Source organism: Bolinopsis microptera, chromosome 11, assembly GCF_026151205.1.
Source record: "Bolinopsis microptera isolate Bmic1 chromosome 11, MBARI_Bmic_1.0, whole genome shotgun sequence".
In the NCBI taxonomy this organism is placed as follows: domain Eukaryota; kingdom Metazoa; phylum Ctenophora; class Tentaculata; order Lobata; family Bolinopsidae; genus Bolinopsis; species Bolinopsis microptera.
In genome coordinates, this window is record NC_087082.1 from 683,408 (window position 1) to 704,779 (window position 21,372).

A 21,372-nucleotide genomic window follows, 5' to 3' on the forward strand; every position below is an offset into this window, starting at 1 on the left:
TGTAGTTGTGAATAGTTTTAAATAATTTTCACAACTACAATTAAATACATTTATTGAGGTAATACTACAAATACAACGAACATGACGACATTTCAATGTATATAAGGCTCAATTTCTTTGCGTTTATAATTTAGCTGGACAGCAATTATAACTATAATGACTAGAACTGTGGATATTTATAACAAGTACAATGTACATATACATGCGATAATTATATATACATTTAACAACGTCCAACGCAGAAAGCGAGTAAATGATAATCCAACAACGATTATTGGGGATAAACTCGAGAATTTGATCAGTTATCTGATGTACAGTGAGTTGTAACACAAAACCAGATTATACACGGCAAGAAGCTCATAATTCTTAGCATAATTATAGCGAAATTGATGGAAGGTCTTTATGCATACCTCTAACAGAGTGAAGACTAGAAAGGAATGGGCCGGTGTAGGAAGTGTACATAATACTAAGCTAAACCTTAGAGTGAACTCATACTCCTTAACCCCCAGTATTTACTTATATGACTAGACGAGAGGAATTCAAAATATTTTTCACAAACACCTCGATATAATATGACGTAGCTACTGACTAATGATTATCATAGTAAATCTGATACTTGATATCAATCGTTGGCATGTCAAACATTTAATGTTTATGTATCGCAAGTGTAGACTCTCTGTATATCTGAGTGCACCCTATACTGTTGATTATTACTAAAACTATATTGTGAGAAAACCAACAGCATTCCGAAGATAAACCGACTAGAAAAAACTGAGTTTGAGTAGGCGCTTATAGGATAGGGGGGTCGGGGAAGCAGCTTGTTCAGCAAAGTAACACACATGCAGCTGAACACTGCACAGAAACACACACCTTGTAACACAAAGTAACACACACCTTGTAACACAAAGTAACACACACCTTGTAACACAAAGTAACACACACCTTGTAACACAAAGTAACACACACCTTGTAACACAAAGTAACACACACCTTGTAACACAAAGTAACACACACCTTGTAACACAAAGTAACACACACCTTGTAACACAAAGTAACACACACCTTGTAACACAAAGTAACACACACCTTGTAACACAAAGTAACACACACCTTGTAACACAAAGTAACACACACCTTGTAACACAAAGTAACACACACCTTGTAACACAAAGTAACACATTTTACATCTTGTGCAGTCTCCCTCACAAACTAAAAGTGAGCATTCTACAAATATCTAGGTTTACTACCATTATACAATATACATGAATAGATGCAATGGTAAGCAGAGTTTAGAAACTGACGGCTTGCAATGGTAAGCAGAGTTAAGAAACTGACGGCTTGCAATGGTAAGCAGAGTTAAGAAACTGACGGCTTGCAATGGTAAGCATAGTTAAGAAACTGACAGCTTGCAATGGTAAGCAGAGTTAAGAAACTGACGGCTTGCAATGGTAAGCATAGTTAAGAAACTGACAGCTTGCAATGGTAAGCAGAGTTAAGAAACTGACGGCTTGCAATGGTAAGCAGAGTTAAGAAACTGACGGCTTGCAATGGTAAGCAGAGTTAAGAAACTGACAGCTTGCAATGGTAAGCAGAGTTAAGAAACTGACGGCTTGCAATGGTAAGCAGAGTTAAGAAACTGACGGCTTGCAATGGTAAGCAGAGTTAAGAAACTGACGGCTTGCAAAACATCGCCAGAAAAAATTTGGATGCGGTGGATAAAAATAGGTGCCATATAACAATAACACACTCTCGAACAAGCTATAAAAGATAAACACAAAGAATTTCATATTATAGAACTACACTGCGATGACAAATTACACGCTCTCACACCCGACCAATCACCATTTACAGTTAGGAATGTGTACATTGTACATTGTACATTGTACATTGTACAATGTACATGGGTATCGTACAGATGTGTGAAGGAAACCTTACACAAACAACAGAATAGCTTCTCCCTGCTACAGAATACAAGCGTGTGTAAAACACCCAGCTGGGAAATGGCAGTGTTTTCAACAAGCATAGAGTTATGCATTATGAGGGGGCTGCTGCAGTGTATCATAACGCTTCTGAGCGGGAATATTCAATTAGGTGCACAAATGTGTTCACAGGAGAATTTGGAAGGCAAAAAGACTATATATAATAGGATTAGTATCTTAGTATATAATATATACTTATATAGGCGACAAAATATAAGTAATAACTGTTTGCCGGACTGTCATCTGGACAGTGAACATATTAACACGGACAGTGTATCAAACAGTGCAGTTCAGCAATTACGAGAGAGACGTTGAATTAAAACTATGAAACTATAACACGTTGAATTAAAACTATGAAACTATAACACGTTGAATTAAAACTATGAGACTATAGCACGTTGAATTAAAACAATAAAACTATAACACGTTGAATTAAAACTATGAAACTTTTACACGTTGAATTAAAACTATGAAACTATAACACGTTGAATTAAAACTATGAAACTATAATACGTTGAATTAAAACTATGAAACTATAACACGTTGAATTAAAACTATGAAACTATAACACGTTGAATTAAAACTATGAAACTATAACACGTTGAATTAAAACTATGAAACTATAACACGTTGAATTAAAACTATGAAACTATAACACGTTGAATTAAAACTATGAGACTATAGCACGTTGAATTAAAACAATAAAACTATAACACGTTGAATTAAAACTATGAAACTTTTACACGTTGAATTAAAACTATGAAACTATAACACGTTGAATTAAAACTATGAAACTATAATACGTTGAATTAAAACTATGAAACTATAACACGTTGAATTAAAACTATGAAACTATAACACGTTGAATTAAAACTATGAAACTATAACACGTTGAATTAAAACTATGAAACTATAACACGTTGAATTAAAACTATGAAACTATAACACGTTGAATTAAAACTATGAAACTATAACACGTTGAATTAAAACTATGAAACTATAACACGTTGAATTAAAACTATAAAACTATAACATGTTGAATTAAAACTATGAAACTTTTACACGTTGAATTAAAACTATGAAACTATAACACGTTGAATTAAAACTATGAAACTATAATACGTTGAATTAAAACTATGAAACTATAACACGTTGAATTAAAACTATGAAACTATAACACGTTGAATTAAAACTATGAAACTATAACACGTTGAATTAAAACTATGAAACTATAACACGTTGAATTAAAACTATGAAACTATAACACGTTGAATTAAAACTATGAAACTATAACACGTTGAATTAAAACTATAAAACTATAACATGTTGAATTAAAACTATGAAACTTTTACACGTTGAATTAAAACTATGAAACTATAACACGTTGAATTAAAACTATGAAACTATAACACGTTGAATTAAAACTATAAAACTATAACATGTTGAATTAAAACTATGAAACTTTTACACGTTGAATTAAAACTATGAAACTTTTACACGTTGAATTAAAACTATGAAACTATAACACGTTGAATTAAAACTATGAAACTATAATACGTTGAATTAAAACTATGAAACTATAACACGTTGAATTAAAACTATGAATCTATAACACGTTGAATTAAAACTATGAAACTATAACACGTTGAATTAAAACTATGAAACTATAACACGTTGAATTAAAACTATGAAACTATAACACGTTGAATTAAAACTATGAAACTATAACACGTTGAATTAAAACTATGAAACTATAACACGTTGAATTAAAACTATAAAACTATAACATGTTGAATTAAAACTATGAAACTTTTACACGTTGAATTAAAACTATGAAACTATAACACGTTGAATTAAAACTATGAAACTATAATACGTTGAATTAAAACTATGAAACTATAACACGTTGAATTAAAACTATGAAACTATAACACGTTGAATTAAAACTATGAAACTATAACACGTTGAATTAAAACTATGAAACTATAACACGTTCAATTAAAACTATGAAACGTTCAATTAAAACTATGAAACTAGAACACGTTGAATTAAAACTATGAAACTATAACACGTTGAATTAAAACTATGAAACTATAACACGTTGAATTAAAACTATGAAACTATAACACGTTGAATTAAAACTATGAAACTATGAAACGTTGAATTAAAACTATGAAACTATAACACGTTGAATTAAAACTATGAAACTATAACACGTTGAATTAAAACTATGAAACTATGAAACGTTGAATTAAAACTATGAAACTATAACAAGTTTCAAACGCGCAACATTATACACGAGTATGACGTATCTGGTGTCATAGCGCTACAAGTTTGAAGTTACAATTAAGAAGTGTAGTTCCCAGCGCTACAAGTTACAAAGAAGTGTTTTAGTTCCCAGAATGTACAGGGTGTACCGTATAAAGTGTGGAGAATGTACCTATTTAATAATGTTGGTCTGACTTAGACGACGAAGGTGAAAATTGCTATGCGGTAAATGTGTACCTATACAAGATAGTAATACATTGTGGCTTTATATATATACTATATATATCATAGTTCCGGAGTTGACAAGTTGTAGACTGCTATTTCAAGGAAAATAAACAAAGCGTTCATCGAATCATAAACTGTAGTTCTATGTGTGTGTAATTGACACGTTTCTGATAGGCTTAAAACCAATTATATGATGGATATTGTTAGTTCATATTCCAGAAGGTATGTAGACGTTTCTACAATCTACACGGAGAGAGAGTAGTATAGTGACACGCTCGTCAGCACGAGCGTGACGTGACACGAGCGTGACATGACACGAGCGTGACGTGACACGAGCGTGACGTGACACGAGCGTGACGTTCAACAAGACACAGTACTATACATTATTAACACGACTTTTATACGAGGCAAATCACCATCTGGTGCACTTGTAAAATATAACATATGTATATGATATATATATGTATAAAATGTAACGATACAATTAAAAAATTAAGCAATTACGACAATAAAGCGTGTGAATAAAATTCGGAACGAATAGCAAGCTGCGGTGCGTATATAAACAATTAACAAGGAATTTAAGACAGTTCAGAGCACAATAATTGCGTGTGGTGTAGTGGTGGTGTACAATAAAAGTGCAATTGGACGAGCCCGGAAATAGGAGTGCTCTTTATTAAGCTGTGTATAAACAGGGCTATAATAACAAACCTGAGACAACTATATCTGATTAACAGCGTCTTATACACTAGTTAAGCAAATACGCTAATAATAATAAAGAAAATACGCTAATAGTAATAAAGCAAATACGCTAATGGTAATAAAGTAAATACGCTAATAGTAATAAAGAAAATACGCTAATAGTGGACCTTTACTGATAGTTGAAATTCGACATATGACGTCATCTAGCGTCATCTAGCGTGAAATATCGCCAGATGATGATAGATGACGCTAGATGACGCTAGATGACGCTAGATGACGCCAATTAGCGACATTGTCGCTAAGTGCACGGCACCTTTCGAATGTCGCTATCTAGCGCTATCTAGCGCTATCTAGCGCTATATGACGCTATATGACGCTATATGACGCTAGATGACGCTAGATGACGCTAGATGACGCTAAGCACGCAGCACTGACGCCAGGCGACAGATAGCGCTATTTTCATAAAATTTCCGCCCTTTTTTTTGCGACATCTAGCGGTATCTAGCGCTATCTAATAAAGCAAATACGCTAATAGCTAGTAGTAGCTACACTAATAACAGTGCTGGCAAGCTTGCTCTAACCGGAGCCCTCTCGCTTGGGAAACAAGCGCGTCACGCAGTACACATGGCTATGTGAACTGGCAAGCATAACCGTTGCCCTTATAGTTATAGTTATACCTACCTCCCATACTATTACCACCTTTAATGTTTTTTAATGCATTAATAGTTCTACAAGTACAAATTCTACTGCATACTTGATACTTATCTACTTTTACCCACTGATTGTGAACATGGCGTTAATTGCCTCGTAAGTATATTAGTACTTTTAGTACTAATATTTTAAGATTTAAAGGAAAATTATTTTCAAACATTTTTAATCTTGCTTCAAATATTATAATTTTGGTACTAAAAGTTGCGTCTGACTAAGTTCATTACGATCCTGTAAGAATTATTTCAAAACATTCAATATTTTAGGAGTTATAGGCATTTTGAGCAATAAATTACCCATTTTTCGTCCTTTGTACTCTTTTGCAATGCACAGGAGGCCCACATACAGCTCGACGTTATCGTGCTACATGGTGAATTTTCATTATTCACACTTAGAGGCAACTTTTGGTACCAAATTTATCAAAATCAGAGGCAAAAAATTCTGTGCCAGCTCATAGCGCTTATTAATTACATAGACTAGCTGGTAGAGTTGATGTAAATTGTGCAAAAACTTACTACATATAATATAAATATACCATAGGGGCCATCTTGCATCTACTTAGGACGTCCGCGAAGATCACAAATTTTCAGACCACCCCTCTCTGGGTGTATCCGAATTTTCAAAACCACCCCCCCCCCCCTCCACCGGACGTCCGGATTTCCAGCTACTTTTAAAAGTACAAATAAATATAACCAACTCAAATTCATTGAGTCATTAGTGTCAAAGAGTTGAAATTAATGCCAATGGGACTTTTTGTTAATTCTGCCAAAATTTCCGGACGTCCGGATTTCAGATTTTCAGAGACCACCCCCCCCCCCCTCTCCCTTACCGCATTTGTCCGAAATTCCAAAACCACCCCCATGTTCCCCCCTCCCTATTTGCCGGCGTTCTATAAGTAGATGGTCCCATGGTAAAACATATATCAACTAAAATCATATTGTTTTCAATTCTTTCGTTCCATGCCAGTTAGACTTAGGCGCCATCTACTTAAGACGCGTCCGCAAAAATCGCAGATTTTCAGACCCCCTCCCCCTGTCCGGGTGTGTCCGAATTTTTAAAACTACCCCCCTCCCCCGGACGTTTGGATTTCCAGCTACTTTTAGGAGTACAAATAAAACCAACTCAAATCACAGTGCTGGCAAGCACGACCGCCGCCATTATACTTATAGTTATACTCGCCATATTATTAGTAATACTAATAGTATTTACCCCCTATACTATTATATTTATATCCCCTTTACTGTTTTCAGCGTGGTTAACATCGTCGGCGGCGTAATCGGCGTTAAGTCACGTAATTTCGCAGATTAAATTTTCCTCTAGAATAATGCCATGCATGGAGAGCAATTTTTAACAGTTTTTTGACACGAGGCTCGTAATATCATTATTTGTGAGTTCGTTCAAAAGATTCTTGCCAAAATTACGAAACGGCGCATAAACAGGTTCAAGCCGTTTGAAAACGGTGGCGGTGGGGTGGCCGGAAAATCATAGGCGGCGGCGTGCAGCACTGATCGACCCGAACGCAACCCAAAGAGATTTTTACAGCATGTGATTGATGTACCTTATCGGACCTATGGCTATTTGCTGGACGTCCTAATATATAAGTACTAGTAGATGGTCCGTTGGTAGCAATTATATGGTCATTATCAAGTATAGTATAGTATAGCGTTGATACTAATTAGCATAGCATTTTATGGTAATTAGGGGGGTTGGTGGGGGGGTGGGGGGATCATGAGTATTTTTGAATCTGAGAATTTGACCATTTTCGCCAGGATTACTCAAAAATGTCCCAAAAATTATTTTTGAATCTGAGAAATTCTGCATGGATTTCTCATTATCTCAAAAATTGTCCACTCAAAAATATTGATATACCAATAAAATCATTCTTCATTTCAGTGCAATGTGGTCCAAAAATACTCTAAATCAATTTTTGAGAATGAATTTTTCGCCTCTCCTGGAAACTTTTCTCAAAAATACTAAAAAATAATTTTTGAGAATGAGAATTTGGCCATTTTCGTCACGACTCTCAAAAATACTCATGATTCCCCCCCCCCCCCCCCTAATTAGCATAGCAGTTGATGGATATCATCAAGACGGCAAAAATCACCATCTATGAGTTATATTTCGATTCGATTGTTTTACAATCGATTCTTCATTGTTATTTAGGCCTGAGGTCGAGTAAGGGAAAAGTTTTGACTTTTGCACTATAGCCATAGGCACGGACTACGTCGAACAAATGAAAATGCGTTCAATATCAAAATAAAATATCAAATGATATGGAAGTTCGCATAATAATTATATTTACCCTCAATAAAGAAGAAGAGAAGTAAAGCATTCGAGTAAAAGTAAATACTAGATTTACTAGATTTAAGGCAGAGTGTTCTCCTGAAGTAAAGGGACTTTGGATTCTTCTTCTTTTACTTCGTCCGTCTTCTTTTTACTTCGTCCTTCTTCTTTTTACTTCGTCCTTCTTCTTTTTACTTCGTCCTTCTTCTTTTTACTTCGTCCTTCTTCTCTTTACTTCGTCCTTCTTCTTTTTACTTCGTCCTTCTTCTTTTTACTTCGTCCTTCTTCTTTTCACTTCGTCCGTCGCTGAGTACCTGCGAGTGTTGTAGTATAAATAGTTTAAATACTTAAATAAAGATAGAAATTTGGACAGAATGATCCAAAATTTCAAAAATGGTCTTAAAGCACTTTTGTCAGAAAACGGCAGAGTTATGCATGTGGGGGTCCGGACTCTAGGGCGTAAGACTCTAGGGCGTAAGACTCTAGGGTCTTAGGGTTAGGGTTAGGGTTAGGGTTAGGGTTAGGGTTAGGGTTTGGGTTAGGGTTAGGGTTAGGGTTAGGGTTAGGATAAGGGTTAGGGTTAGGGTTAGGGTTAGGGCGCCGCCCTAAAGTCTCACGCCCTAGAGTCTTACGCCCTAGAGTCCCGGACCCATGCATGTGGTATAATTAATAAAGAATAAACTTGAAAGCATTATCTGTCTTTAAAAGTGAAAGAGAACTGTCTACCAAAAACAAGAATTTTATAAAGAATTGGCACTATCCGTCGCGGAGTCGAGTCCGCGGCGGAGCCGCCGGACTCCGGGCGGACTCCGAGCGGACTCCGGCGGAGCCGCCGGACTCCGAGCGGACTCCGAGCGGTGCTCCGCTAAAATGTATTTACAGTGGACTCGAGTACATTTTGGCGGACTCCGAGCGGAGCCGAGCGGACTCCGAGCGGACTTTAAAGTCCGCCGCGGACTCCGAGCGGCTCCGCGGCGGCTCGGCGGAGTGTCCGCCGCGGACTAAGCCACTAGGCGGACTCCGGTCCGCCGCGGACTCCGGCGGAGTGCTTGGCGGACTCCGCCGGACCTCTCCGCCAGACTTGAATCCGGCGGAGTCCGGCGGAGCTTGGCGGAGTCCGCCAGCTCGGCGGACTCCGCTCGGAGTCCGCCGGACTCCAACAGAGTCCACTGACTTCCGACCTCCGTCTTCCGACCCTCGGCTAAATTTGTCACGTGACATACAACATAGCATTTTGCAATATTGTGGTCAGATGAAAAGGTCGCTAGTGATAAACCTTAACCATTACCCTCACAATGTCAATAGTGTACAACTCTAGTCCTAACTTTGACCCTATAATGTATAAACGTTGACCCTAACCCTCCACCAAACCGTCCGCAGCGAAATATCAATGTCATTGACTGGTCACGTGACCAAAACAATTTTTGTCATATTATCTCATATGGGGAAGCGTTTTTAGCAAGCAAAAATACGTCGACCATCACAGGACGACGCCAGCCAGCACTCTCTACGCTCTTCGAGCTCCGATCGTCCTGTGACGAAGTAAGGACGAAGCCTGAGGTCCTCAGGTAACATCGACCACCGATTGAAAATTCAAAGATTTTTTGACATAAAGGTCAAATGTAAAACTAAAATCTTGATGTTGATTGATTGACGACGTCAATTTTTGAGCACAGCGCGAGCGCATATTGCGGAAAAGGACCGCGTAGCTAGTCAAGATGTTGATAAATATTTGGCTTGTGGCACGATGTGTTGCTCTAACTATAGCCCTCTCGCTTGCAGTAGCGCGCGACCGCCGGAGGCGGAAATGACCTGGTTAGCTAGGAAATGACCTGGTTAGCTAGGTAAACGCGATGTGCCTTGTAGGATGAAATCCTACTAGCTGACGCCATTCGCAGCTGTGCTGCTCGCTGTACGTCAGCGATCGAAATTTATACGCGTATCCCCCGTTAAGATGTGCCACTCGACGCGCCACACAATTTTTTTCGTTGCTCGTCGCACGTCGACGAACAACGAAGCTCGTTGCGACGCGCCGCGCAATGAGCTGCCAGGCTAGGACATCGTCCTGGTCCAACAAATTTTGGCGAGCGATTTTCTCCAAAAATTTAATGAGGGCGTCGACGTGCGACGAGCAACGAGAAAAATTGCGTGGCGCGTCGGGTGGCACATCTTAACGGGTGATACGCGTATAAATTTCGATCGCTGACGTACAGCGAACATCACAGCTGCGAGTGGCGTCAGCTAGTAGGATTTCATCCTACAATGCAAGGCACATCGCGTTCATTTAGCTAACCAGGTGCTTTCGCGCCGCTGCGGGCGCGCTTGTTCCACAAGTCATTTCCGGCGGTCGCACGCTACTGCAAGCGAGAGGGCTATAGTTACTAGTTAGAGCAACACATCGCGCCACAAGCCAAATATTTATCAACATCTTGACTAGCTACGCGGTCCTTTTCCGCATGCGCTCGCGCTGTGCTCAAAAATTGACGTCGTCAATCAATCAGCATCAAGATTTTAGTTTTACATTTGACCTTTATGTCAAAAAATCTTTGAATTTTCAATCGGTGGTCGATGTTACCTGAGGACCTCAGGCTTCGTCCTTACTTCGTCACAGGACGATCGGAGCTCGAAGAGCGTAGAGAGTGCTGGCTGGCGTCGTCCTGTGATGGTCGACGTATTTTTGCTTGCTGGGATCCGGCCGAATGACGCCACATGCAACGTGTAGGGTAAAACTAAAAGTAAAAACGCTTCCCCATATGAGATAATATGACAAAAATTGTTTTGGTCACGTGACCAGTCAATGACATTGATATTTCGCTGCGGACGGTTTGGTGGAGGGTTAGGGTCAACGTTTATACATTATAGGGTCAAAGTTAGGACTAGAGTTGTACACTATTGAAATTGTGAGGGTAATGGTTAAGGTTAATCACTAGCGACCTTTTCATCTGACCACAATATTGCAAAATGCTATGTTGTATGTCACGTGACAAATTTAGCCGAGGGTCGGAAGACGGAGGTCGGAAGTCAGTGGACTCTGTTGGAGTTCGGCGGACTCCGAGCGGAGTCCGCCGAGCTGGCGGACTCCGCCAAGCTCCGCCGGACTCCGCCGGATTCAAGTCTGGCGGAGAGGTCCGGCGGAGTCCGCCAAGCACTCCGCCGGAGTCCGCGGCGGACCGGAGTCCGCCTAGTGGCTTAGTCCGCGGCGGACACTCCGCCGAGCCGCCGCGGAGCCGCTCGGAGTCCGCGGCGGACTTTAAAGTCCGCTCGGAGTCCGCTCGGCTCCGCTCGGAGTCCGCCAAAATGTACTCGAGTCCACTGTAAATACATTTTGGCGGAGCACCGCCGGAGTCCGCTCGGAGTCCGCTCGAAGTCCGGCGGCTCCGCCGCGGACTCGACTCCGCGACGGATAGTGCCAAAGAATTTCCCACGACCCAAACATTGCAATTGCATGTCCCTTTTCGGCCGCTTTTGCACTGATGCGCGATTAAAAGGGCATACAACGTGTGCCAAGCAAGACAAAATGCAGTTGAAAACATAAAAGCATATTACCGTTTAGCAGGTTCCCCCTCAAGCCACTCTTGTGCAATCTCTTCTTCTAGCACCACTAAAGGTAAACGTAATATTTACTTTTAGTGTGTTACTGTGTTTACCACACTAATGTTTAACACACTTAATTAACGGATCTGTATCCATTTATAGCGATAATCAGAGCTTAGTCTAGATATTTATACGTCATCACTCTCAAAATTAGCAAAAAGAATAATATATTTTAAAGAGTAGGATAAAAACGCCAGTTTTCTAAAATGTCATATAAGGTATGGACAACATTTCTCCATCAGTATAGGGTAAGGAAATTACTTACTTCTTTCCTTCACAAATTTAGGAGTACTACTACAAAGTAGTTCAATAATCTTCACTGCGCCCAACACCATGATTTGGAACAGGAATATGAAGAGCATTCTCGCTATCATTAGCTCCAACCGAAACCTGGACTGATCTGCCCTGGCCGGTTGGATGTAGGACCAATATCTGGGAATAAAGAGATTAGTATTAGAACGAGGGAACTGACAGCGAGAATGAATAGTAAAAAGAATGAAGGTGCATTCTCTCAACTCTGGGTTGTAAAGATGGGAAAAACGAGTTAAACACTGACTATCACGTGACTTGTATATAAGTATAGTGCTTGTTGAAAATGAGAACGGCTTCATTCGAGGTCACTAAAATAATCAATCAGCTTCTAGAAACTTCTCGACTAAATCGAAAATGTATTTACCTGCACGTTTGGTTTGTTTGAGATCCATCAGATTCTTCACGGACGAAGTCATGGCTAGCCAACATGAAATCCACGTAACTGCTCCCTTCGGTCTCGTAGTTACGCTTATATATCATTAATGGTAACCAATCAAAAGTAAATGCTATCAAAATAGCGTTCACAAGGATGGCTATTCGGGACAGAACTTCTAGAATGTTCATCCACGCTCCTGATAAAAAAGGTGCATTAGCTTTTTGTCACCACCTATATCCTCAGTTCTAATCCTCAGTATTCTACAGTAACTCACCTGTCTTTTGCAGCAAAAGACAGTCTTGAGACAACACACCTCAAAATGGGTACTGGGTGTGCACAAGAAAACTAACAACAACTTCTGTTACGGGGATACAGGAAGGATGCCCTGGGCCCTCTCAGTTCTGCCACAATGCCTCAGATACTTTGGAAGACTTTCCAGAGCTTCTTCTGAGATGAACAGTGTCAATTTTTTAGTATCTCAAGCGTTTCAGGAACAGAAAAATCTTAACCTCTTCTGGTACGAGAAACTTAGCTCTGTGGCTCATTATGAAACAGAAGCAGCTCATGGCACCATGAGGGATGTCTTTATCAGTGACTGGAGGGTGGACCTGGGATCGCAAACCAAGATGCAGTTCTACAACCAAATCAAGGAGGAATTTGGAGAAGAGCAGTACCTCAATCTGAAGAGCAGGCAATTCCGAACGAATACAGCTAAAATCCGCTCCAGCAGCCACGACCTGATGATAGAACGAGGGCGTTACACGAAGGAGGCCGGAGTCTGGCCAAGAGCATGCAGATTCTGCTGCGATAGGGATCACGTTCTCGGCTTCGAATACCTTCCCTTCTTTGAAGGCACGATTATTGAAGACGAGGAACATTGCCTTACTGAGTGCCCCATGTACCACTCAGTACGATCTTCTCTCTCAGATGACCTCAAAGGGCTTTTACTTCTCAGGAACTACAAAGACATGATGAATTCAGCCCACATAGAAGAACTGGGCAAGTTTCTCAGCAGCTGTCATCGCATCAGAAATCCGAAAAAGACACCAACATCGTCTTCCACTTGATCTAACACATCCGGTAATGATTCCGAGTCACTGTCTTAAGGACATTCTAACTACCCCAGTGTCCCTTAAATGAGTGTTCGAACTGTTTTCATTCGGAGTTACAGTTGCATAATTTACGCCCGTCTTTGAGTTTGTGTGTAATCTTTCTTGATAGTGTATTTTTGACTTTTGGAGTAACTTTGTGAATTTTATGAACCTCTCCTGCATAATTTATTACCTTATCGGTGCATTATCCACTTTAATCCGATTAAATTATTATATTTGATCTTGTTTCTTTTTCGTACAGATTGTAGTGAAGTTAATTTTTTTGTATACGTGTTTTGGGTCTTATTTATGATTTTTTTATAATTATCTTATTTATTTCATTGATGTATTGTCACGACGGGTTCGTTAGTGTTCCCTCTGACTATTTAAGTTTAATTCCAGTTTAATTCCAGTTTAATTCCTATATCCTCAGTTCTAATCCTCAGTATTCTACAGTAACTCACCTTTATCCTCAGTTCTAATCCTCAGTATTCTACAGTAACTCACCTATATCCTCAGTTTTAATCCTCAGTATTCTACAGTAACTCACCTTTATCCTCAGTTCTAATCCTCAGTATTCTACAGTAACTCACCTATATCCTCAGTTCTAATCCTCAGTATTCTACAGTAACTCACCTATATCCTCAGTTTTAATCATCAGTATTCTACAGTAACTCACCTATATCCTCAGTTCTAATCCTCAGTATTCTACAGTAACTCACCTATATCCTCAGTTCTAATCCTCAGTATTCTACAGTAACTCACCTTTATCCTCAGTTCTAATCCTCAGTATTCTACAGTAACTCACCTATATCCTCAGTTTTAATCCTCAGTATTCTACAGTAACTCACCTATATCCTCAGTTCTAATCCTCAGTATTCTACAGTAACTCACCTATATCCTCAGTTCTAATCCTCAGTATTCTACAGTAACTCACCTTTATCCTCAGTTTTAATCCTCAGTATTCTACAGTAACTCACCTATATCCTCAGTTCTAATCCTCAGTATTCTACAGTAACTCACCTATACCCTCAGTTTTAAATCCGATGGGTCTACGAACTCTCTTGACATATCTCGTAGCGTCCTTGTGTCGCTGACAGGGGGGGGGGGGGGGGGGTCATGTTACAAGTTCATAGTTAAGATTTTAGAGCAAATCGAATGCTATAATTTCAAGCAATCATGGTGGACATAAAGTCCCTATCGTTATCAGTGCTCTTTAATATGATCACCATGTGCATGAGAAACTATGGTGCCATTTCAGTAGACGAAAGAGGTATCCTTACCTTCGATAATTGTGAAAAAGATGGCATCAATGGGAAATGGCTATCTCTAAATGAAAGCAAGAGATTATTGAATGCGAAAAACATTAAAATTTAAATGTTTGTAGTTTATTAAGTTATATTACCTGCCATATGTTAATAAAGAGACAAATGAGGGGAGCTAGCGGAAAAGCAGTTACGAACATAGTTAGGAAACCTGTGTGAAATTGGAGTAAAATGGACACAATAATATACAAGCATTGATGTGTGAGAATAATCACTGTTGCAATTAAAATTTTATTCTTAATATTTGTAAATAAAAAATAATTCGGCATTTACAAACAATTGCAAGACCAACTTACCAAGCTGAATGATGTTATTGACATACTCCTGGTACATCTCTGTAGGTTCAGCAAGTTCGAAATCTTGAACATATTGAGATCTGGAGTTTTCTGGAGATATTAAATTGAGTTAAAAATTGTAACTTAAAATTAACAACCCAATTCTAACTGAACAATGTTGATCAAGAGTATAATGATTGAACCATATCAAGGTTTTGTTTAATTATATAACAAATTGCTTATACTCACTCAAGTCTTTAAGATTTTGTTCGGCCATCTTTCTCCACCTTTGACAGCAGCCAACAAAAGGAGAAAGTAACTTCAACTTCAACTCCTCCTGGATCCTGTTTATATTCAGGGTTCTGATTATGTCCTTCAGTATCGGGACCAGCTGTTTTACTGACATGATCAATATCATCTGTATTGATACCTGCGAGGGGTCTATCATTCGTTATCTAAACAAGCAGGGAGTTACCATAGTTACACTACTAGTTACCATAGTTACATAGTGTAACTCGTTATCTAAACAAGCAGGGAGTTTATAACCAGATGAACGCATGTCTGATCTGATTCAGAGAGAAGACTTTAAAAGGAGTTACCTCGCTCATGCAGCCCCCAGGAGCGCAGCTCTCTATCTTCATTGAATTGCCATATACATACCTCGGGTCTGCTGGCGACGTGACACTGAAATAGTATGTATATCATCATTGTCTGATTCAAACGATACTTAAAATCAATTCAGCAATGTAAAAGATTTATCATGCACGAATCCCACTCATTTATAAAAAACATAGTATGTAAAGGGGTTAAAATAAATTCAGCAATGTAAAAGATATATAATTATCCCCGTACTCACTTTCCCTTGAAGAAGGCAATATAGAACAGAGTGCTGTAGTAGTTGACAAACTCAAACAGGTAAATTTTAAAAGAAAGATGATTGTCGTGGTCACGCTGTGTTCTGTGGTTTTCTCTGTCCGTTAACTTGTTCGCTATTATCCTATACACCTGGTAACATTATCTGTGTAACTATGGTAACTAGTAGTGTAACTATGGTAACTAGTAGTGCAGCTATGGTAACTAGTAGTGTATCCGATTCATTATAATATATCCAATTTTTAAACAATGCATCAACTAATCTGTACTACTGAAACTGAAACATAACGGGATCTGGGGGGCGGGCCCTTGTGTAAAATATTAACCTAAAACTAATCTATATTACTCAACACTCACGTATGATAGGCAGATGATAAGCGTAGCGCTGAGACTTCCTGTCACACAATTAGCTATCTCATTAGCATATTTTCTGGTAAAAGGATTGTAATCCTTGGCCCTTTGTATTGAAACGCTCAGCGAGTAGTTGTAGACAGTTATTGTAAGGGTCGTCAGTGTAGCCATTGCCAGCTGCAATCAGGAAAAGGAGTTATAAAATCTTAATTTCTGTAAATTTTGAAAAGCATTTAAATAAGTTTGCCAGATGGGGTATCAGAAATAGTAATTTGAACTTACAAATATAGCAACGAAAGTGAAGGCTTGGATGTATTTGGGAAGTCTATGGAGAAAGGTCATGTGCTTCTCTCTTTTCTTCGTAATTTTGTTGTACTTGTATCGCAACACGTTTGTATTGGTCAGTTTGTGCTTCACCCTCACTTCTGCCTGAACGCAGAGTGAACTTAGAATATCTTGCAAAGTGTAAACATCACAATCTAACTTCCAACAGAGATGATGAGCTCACGCAGCTCACATTAACAAATTGATATGAATATTAATATTTCTTGAAGTCAGCTGCCTTACCGAAGCGCTTCCACTGTTAGTTGTACCCCAACTGTGCGCTATAATACTCTGCTGCCGCTTCCAAAACGTCAAGAACATCGCTAACCAGATCATCATGATTATAGAAAATACTATAACTGCACCGTTGTTAGCCACACTCGTTATCTAGAACAAAGAATCAATAAGTCAACATCATCACGATGAGGGCTTCAGTTTATATCATTAAAGCATTAACAGCGTCTAACGTATCCTGTCTAAAATTATTACTGGTTGCACAAACCAAAAAATGTAAAGATTCAGGATTATAATGATTAATTATACAATGAAAGGTGAATGAATGTAATGTTTGATTATTACACTGGTAGTGAAGCAATAGTCTGACAAATAAGTAGCGTTGCAGGTTCCATCTATATAGCAGTCCGCACACATCAAATTATCACTCGAGTTGGCCAGGCCTATTTCATAGCCTAATGGCAATTGATCGGTGTTGTTGGTGTTGTACACACTTGCACATGATAACGATATCACGTGTTACGTGTAATGTATATATAGTGGGGATAAATGCGAATATATATTCTAATTAACTGATAAATGATCGCGTGTGTACTGAATTACTGTGAGATATCAAGTATTAAACCATGGTTAGTCACTTTTTGGTTACAATTTCTTGAATTTACAGAGTTAAGCTAAGTCTACGGCTATGGAATTGAGTCACTCTAAGTTTTCCCTATTAAAGCGTTTTAATGTTCGGGGTATGAAGTGAGCTGATTAGCAGCTTGTCGTGGAAGGAATTTAGCGTCCGACACATCCCGAAACAACGGTACGCCAATTCTTGTTAGGTCAAGTGTATTTTGATAGTTTTGAAAACACCAATGTATACAAATGTATATATATACAATGTACTACCATTTGGACGGAAGACCCACATGTCTATTAAACCTACAAAGTTTAAAAATTAAACATTCTTTCGTACGCCCAAAAAATAACATAATTTATCTAATATTGGAGTATATTTCTCGGAGTAAGTGATGATAGTAAATGATTAACAGAAAGAATATTATAAACTCGGGCACCCTTATGTATGGAGTTGATATTCCCTAATCGTTCGGATAGTGGGCCCCAAAAGTAGTATAATTAGCTTGCAACTTTGACACTATTTGATAAATCCTGTTTGTCGAAGAAAATGTCATTAATCGTGAGATTGTGTGAGACGAATTATTTATAGCTACAGTTTGTTGCTTCCAGATGGTGGGCGATTGTGGTTCATGGCTCACCTAAACAAACAATAAATTGTAGCATATCATATTTTTTCTTAGAATGATGTTTGAATGACCTGTGACCTCAGTCTCTACTGATTACAACCAGAAAGAACAGTAATCGTCGGAAAACATCCAGAACTTCTCCCTGCGGAGAACACATAGTGAACATGTCTGAACATGTATGGCGTGCTATTTTAAGCTTAGATAATTGTGTTGCGGTACTTAACAGATTCCTTCGGACATCATTACGTGAACCCTATGGATAATAACAATACATATTTTGCAATGATAAAACAGTCATCTGTAAAGATTCATTGTGACTCTCAGTTTGACCAACTACATATTGAGTCAGCAAGCCATAAGCCTCTAGCTGATATATTAGTACATAACAGTGATGATAACAAGCTTCAAAAGTACACAGGAACGTAATTATATATAGACTGCCAACATACAGTATAACAGAGAGAGGGTTAAATCTGTTACACCGTCTATATGGTAATTAGTAATTACAACTCATAGGTCTGCATTACGGCTTATGAGGTTCAATATTTATTCTCTGATGCATAAAGGTTATGATACTTAAGACATAATCTTATGTAACTTTTGATAAATTATTATATTAATTGTGTTAGATGACGTTCTCTAGGATGTATTTCTTAATATGTACTATTGAAAAAAAAGGTTATAGAAAAGTTAGTAAGACTGTCAGATGGATTTTGGATGTCAATTAAAGCCATTATATTGTACAATACAGTTATTGCTGTTATACCTTATTTTGAATTTCAGTTTTGAACTAATTGAACTCTGTTCTCATCAACCATGATTCATGACTTGCTCTTTATCTATATATTATTGAATTAATACCTATTTACCCTGGCCCTGTTGAACTCTGATTATGCCAATTAGTTTAGTATTATGCGATATGTAAGTATTTATCCCAATTGATATGTACTTCCTATGAATCCAGACGTTAACATAAGGCTGTAGAATTCTGTTGTCTCTTTCTGTATGCCTTCTAATTTGGAAAAATATATCGTTAGAAAATAATGAGACGACCAAATGCAGAACTAATTCTATCGAATTTTATATATCCACATAGACTCCACTCATTACACAAGAGGTGACATCTCGGCAAACATCCTCAATTATTTGTCATTATTGTAACCGGTATATTAGAACCGTCAGAAACAAGTGTGAAGGCCTGTCGGAACCTCGGTTTCAGTCCTTGTTTGACACTGCCGTATTTCAGCTGATTAGGACATTCAGGAGTTCGCAGGGATGGGAACTTAGCTCACTCCACAAGATGCTCTGTCATATTATAGTGTTGAAAGTTTTAACTCTAATCCTTCATTATAAATGGATCTTCTAATTCTATGTAGTGTCAGACTTCTTTGCTCTGGGTGTTCAGAAGATTCTTATGGGCATGTTAGCTCCTATAAAACTCGGCAGTATCCAGAAGACGACCCCGGTCCGTGCACCAGTTTGAAGATTACTGTTTTCATGATGGTTATGGTACGCAGATCATATGAATAGTATCTTGGATGCTATTAGTTACGACTAGCATTAATTTAAAATAATGGTATATCCTGCTAGCATACGACCTATATGAACATTTTATAATTTTCTTCCTCCTCTAATTTGTCCCCTCCATATGTAAAAGCATAAGGGTAAGGGTAAGGGTAGGGTGACGGGTTCGGGTAAGGTATTGGTAAGGCGTAAGGGTAAGGGTATGGGTAGGGTAAGGAGTTAGGGTAAGGGTAATGGTAAGGGTAAAGGCAAGGGTAGGGTAAGGTAAGGGTGAAGGGTAAGGGTAAGGGTAAGGGTAAGGGTAAGGGTATGTGTCAGGGTAAGGGTAGGGTAAGGGTAAGGGTAAGGTAAGGGTTAAGGGTAAAGGGTAGGTTATGGGTAAGGGTAAGGGTATGGGTAATGGGTAAGGGTAAGGGTAAGGGTAAGGGTTAAGGGGTAAGGGTAAGGTAAGGGAAGGGTAAGGGTATGGGTAAGGGCACAAACGTAAGGCTTTGAAAATCCCTTCATATAAATCATCATTGTTGTAATTGCTAACAAAAGCAAAATTTGATCAGTCAAAATTCCTAGCACTATTTTAGGAATTATCTTGGTGTACGACAGGGGTAATGTCAGCTAGTATTCTCATTACCTTGATCGAAGAGAATATTGCGTTGAAGTCTAACCAACTCAAAGAAGATCTGATGAGGAGTGGACCACAAGGAAGATAGCTGGAGGAAATGGAACGAAAGCTGTTCCTTCGAGCAATAGAGAACGAACTCTATAGTGACAGCAAGAACCCCGAAAGCGGAAATACGGGACAAGGTTGTTTTCTCGGTCAGTTCTTCGAGGAAGTGATGGTGAGTTCAGAAAACTGAGAGGATCTCTTCGAGAGGGTCATTTGACACCTCGTGGAGAGTTGGAATTTCATTGCAGCCCACCTCTAGCTTGAAAAATGGCGAGGGCTACATGGTCCCGATCGAATACACAATCGGCTAATTAAGTACTCTAATAGTACAGTCATGAAACATTATGCTGAATCATCATCAGTTGTTTCGAGACACATTCTTTCCCATTTCCATTGGAGAGGCTACTATAACACCCCTTACAGAAGCCTAAAAAACCTTATTGGTCTCTGAAGAATTTACGTCCACTACCTTGTCCATTGCAGCCAGAAAAATTATGTCTATGGCTTACTCTTTAATGGATAGATGAAAAAGTGAACGCCTTCACTGGTTCCATGACAGTGTGCATATTAAAATCGTGCTCGTCTTGTGCTGATATTGTTTAGTGTCAGCGAGTTTCTACTTGTCAGTTGTCCAAAGGAAGAATTCTTCTTTATCGCTAATGTCCCCCCATTATCATTATTGATATCCACTCAGTTAAACAAAAATTCAGACAACTAAATTCAATTTTATGCCTTTTATTACAGAGTAAAACAAGTTACACAATAAATCCTAATTTGATATTTAATGGAATCCTAATTCAATTGTGTAGTAGGGTTGTCACTCTTTAAATAGATTGATTTAGGGTTGACGGGCAAAGGACGTGTGCGTGCTGTTCGCTATTGCTCACACAAACGAGCAACCTAGAAATGTTTGTATGGACACGGTCTCCATCACGACGATACAAAATTAGATTGTGAAATTATTGTATAACTTTTTCGCGCAGGGAAGGGGCGGTGTGGGGATTAATAGGAGTGACA

At 38.7% G+C, this 21,372-nt stretch overlaps 1 protein-coding gene across 1 annotated transcript in view; it reads left to right on the forward strand.

The window, feature by feature from the left end:
- Nucleotides 1-13: 13 nt before the first annotated feature.
- Nucleotides 14-21,372, forward strand: part of LOC134822730 (phosphatidate phosphatase LPIN1-like) — a 582,707-nt gene continuing 561,348 nt past the window's right edge. Inside the window, 1 exon segment of the mRNA XM_063833955.1 lies at nt 14-58. The gene's annotated coding sequence lies outside the window, so the exon portion shown is untranslated.